Source organism: Hypanus sabinus, chromosome 31 (genome assembly GCF_030144855.1).
Source record: "Hypanus sabinus isolate sHypSab1 chromosome 31, sHypSab1.hap1, whole genome shotgun sequence".
NCBI lineage: Eukaryota > Metazoa > Chordata > Chondrichthyes > Myliobatiformes > Dasyatidae > Hypanus > Hypanus sabinus.
This window is the reverse complement of record NC_082736.1, coordinates 23,695,015-23,698,729: the sequence shown is the minus strand read 5'-3', so window position 1 is coordinate 23,698,729 and position 3,715 is coordinate 23,695,015. Positions and strand designations below refer to the sequence as shown.

The window sequence follows — 3,715 nt, the reverse complement described above, 5'->3', positions numbered from 1 at the left end:
AGCGGGCTTCCAGTGACTGAGATGTCCCTGTGGGACCCCATGCTGTTGCCATGGTGATATTCCAGCCTGGAGGAATCTGGGAAGTTCCTGGGCCTTTCTCTGACGTCACTGCAGCTCTCCTCCGGGACGCTAGGGGGCAGCGGTGTACCGCCGCGGGCCCATCTTGCCCGGAACACGAACCTCGTTGTCACTCCAGCGCTATAAAAGGGAGGCGGCGGCGGCCGCCCGCCCCTTCGCTCCAAGGCGAGCGCGGCGGTGTTCAGGTGAGGACGGGCACGCTTGGAAGCCGGAATTTTGCGGCCTACTACTTCAATCAGTGACGGTTTACTGGGAAAGGTTGGGGTAGAAACCTCCACCCTCCTCTTCACCGAGCGGTCTGTTGGTTTGCAAGGGCCCGGTGGCGCCGGCAGCGGTGACGGTTATTTCGTTCCGCGCCTGCGCGCAGTGGTAATGCCGGTGGCGAGCGCAGGCGCAGTAGGGTCGGAACCGGCAGGTCGGTGACCACGTGGTTCCTAACTTGGTCTCTTTCTGACCCATTAGAACGGCATCTGGTTTTAAACTGTGTTTGGGTGGAGAAAGACGCCTGTTTGAATCGTATTTGTTGTCTGTCCGCGTTAGCAAGGTTTCTATAAGACTGCAGTGAGAAATTTGCGAAAAAAATGGAATATAATCCAAAAAAAACACATAGGATTGGGCTGGGAAGCTATTTTGCAGAGTCTTGACCCGGAATGTTGATAATTCCATTTTTACTTTTCCTTCTCATTCACGAGAGATTCTGTAGACCAACACGCACATCCACAAATGCTGAATATGCTCAGGCAGAGTCCACGGAGGGGATTGAAGTTGACTTTCTGGGCTGAGATGAAATGTCTGTCTATTCTGCTCCATAACTGCAGCTTGGGCTGCTGAGTTCCCCCAGCTTTCTTTTTGTGTGTGCGTTGCTCCAGACTTCCAGCATCTGCAGAATCTCTTGTGTTTGTGAAGTGGGGGGGGGGGGGGGGGAGCCTGTTCAGATTCAGTGTGATTACGGCTGAATCTTCATTGCCTGTTTACCCCAGAGACGCTGTGAGATACCTCCCTTGCCCTGGTGACAGTGGTTGGTGCAGCAGTCAGCCCCCAATATGAGAAAAGCTTAGATAGATAGTTGATTGATCCCAGAGGAAATTACGAGTGCACAGATACACAAATAGAAGAGAAGTAAGAGAGAATAAAAAATAATAAGTTACCTCAGTCTAATGGGGGAGGGGGTTCATCGAGCCTAGGGTAAGAATGACCTTGTAACGATGTACTGCATACAGAGCTAGAAACAACGACACGCAGTTGGTAAGTAGTTTTGAGACTAGTTTATTCAAACTTCACGGCACTGGCTTTTAATCCCTGGTTCCTCCCCTCTCAGGGCAGAAATAATGTCAGAGGTGCATTTCCGAAGTCTCCCCGCGTGCAGGCTATCTGTGAGCCGGTTTGCCTGGGCAGAAAGTGGGTTGCCACAAGCTCTTTGGAGTTGTAGGGGAATGGGGTAAAGGAATCTGTAAGGATCGATCTGCCCGTTTGGATCTAGCGTTTCTGTGGCAAGATTGGCCCACACTGGACCTTTCTTGTGGCACGCAGGCTAAATGCTTTCAGCTCCAGTCAGGATTTTCTTGTTCAACAAAAAGACTTGAGAAATGGAGAAACAGGTGGAGGGAGACACAGCCTACTACGTCTGTACTGACCTCCAGACACCATTTTAATGGGGGGGGGGCTTTGATTCTTCTATTATTCAGTCTGTGTCGTGGCTGGCTTTGAAGAGTTTCAGGTTGCATGCTGTATGCGTTCTCTGACATTAAGTTGAACCTTTAAATCATTCCCTAACCTAATTCTATTTATTTCACATTCCCTATAAAGTTGGGCAGCATCTGTGAAGAGAAGCTTAATGTTTCAGTTTAAGAGTAAGTTCTCTGCCTCTGCAGATGCTGCCTGTAAGTAAGTACTGGATACAGAGCCTTGTGGCCTGTTTTCAGACACCACCAACTTAACCCTAGCCTAACCATGGGACAATATACTGGGGTATCTTTGGACTGTGGGAGGTCATGGGGAGAACGTTCTGAGATTTTCTGTGTATCAGCTCTTTTACCGTGCGCTAGTTTATTGGGAGTGGGCATGTTTTTTTGAGTGTGCTGGGGGACGAGACCCAGAGTCCCGAGATCGCCATGTCGCTGACCGGCCGGAGGGGGTGCGTTTCCTCGTGGGGGGGGGTGAAGTGTGGGCATTCCTTGTCAACCCCTCCCGTTCTTGACACGCCAGTGCTTGCTCGTGGCCTGCGCGTGTGTTTGCGGAGGGAGAGCAAACTCTGCCAAGTCTTCGGTGCCAGCGGGCCACCGTCTCCTGGTCCTATCCTCATCGGCTGAGACACTCCATTGCTGCGGACGGCTCCCGGCCAGCCACTGCTGGCCCTGCATTCAGCCCTCATCTGTCCAAGCACTGCCTACCCCTCCACGCGCATGTCTGAGTGCTTCCTAAAGAGCCCCTTCTCCGGCAGCTCAGCTCGTTCTCTGGCTTCACTGGCATTCCGTTAACTAGCAAGCAGCATAATTCTCCCAAGCCAGTTACTGCTGCCCTTCTCCATTTTCTGATTCAGTAACTCCTGCACCGTTATTTTTTGCCCAGTAGCGTAGTGGTTGGCATGACGGTTTACAGTTCAGGTTCAATTCCTGCTAAGGAGTTTGTACGTTCTCCCTGTGACCACGTGGGTTTTCTCCTCCCACAGACCAGTCACCTACCAACTGGTAGGTTGGGTTAAATTACTGGCTGATGTGCCTCGAAGGGCCTGTTCTGCATTTTAATAAGTGAATTATTAATAAATTACAGTAAATAGATTTCAAATTCATCTTCACAACCTGCATTGCAAATGGTACAGTGATCTGATTGCTATTTCACTCTAACTCTGCCGTTCCTTTTCACAGGTGGCGAGCTGCAGCCAGTTGTGGAGCAGCGGGAGGGGTCACATTGCTGAGCGTAGGACTGGAGGTGGGGGGGGTTCACCCAGTGTTTGACCGGTTCTAGGGTAGGTGAGGTTCAGACTGTTAAAAGCTCCCAGTGTGGAGCTGGTGGGAGTCCTGCCAGGGACAAGGTGGTCCTCATAAAGTGTGCAATCTCACAGCCAGTCTCAGCAGAGGAGTGTGGTTGAGTGGGGAGAGGGTTGGGTGATGTGGAGGCAGGTTCTTGAGAGAAAGCTGGGGGAGCAGGCAGTCAGGCTGAGACCCTTCCTCGGGATATTTGATTCACCTCGGCAGAGAATGCCTGGAGAGCGTGCTGGGAATGGGATGGGTACATTGGGCACAAGGCTTGGTTTGGTGTGGTACTGATCCAAATGTGAATTTCATGACTTGTGAGCTCCATGGCTTGGCTCTGTGCTCCCTGTGTGCAAGAGAGGCTCCACTGAGTGGCTGGCTGGTGCCTGTAGCTCCTGGGCACTACTGAGACCAGGCAGCTGCTCTGGATAGTAAGGGAGGGGCAGAATGGTTGGCAATGTGACTCCCCCCGGCTGGAGCTGTCGACGCGGATGTGGATCACGCTGGGTCTCTGTTCTGACCCTCCGTCTGCCCCCTTGGAGTATTGCGGTGGACCGGTTCCTGGTCGGGCAGTCCATGGGCCGTATGATCATCCCCACTAGTCCGGGGCTGGGACCCATGGGTATGTTGTCGTCCACCGCCCCTCTTCCAGCCGAAGCGGGGAC

The 3,715-nt window shown here is 52.5% G+C and overlaps 1 non-coding gene across 1 annotated transcript; it reads left to right on the top strand.

The window, feature by feature from the left end:
- The first annotated feature begins 2,261 nt into the window (after positions 1-2,261).
- On the top strand, positions 2,262-2,394 carry LOC132384115 (small nucleolar RNA SNORA57). Its single transcript, XR_009508857.1, has one exon. It is a non-coding gene; the product is annotated as a small nucleolar RNA SNORA57 (small nucleolar RNA).
- The last annotated feature ends 1,321 nt before the right edge of the window (positions 2,395-3,715 follow it).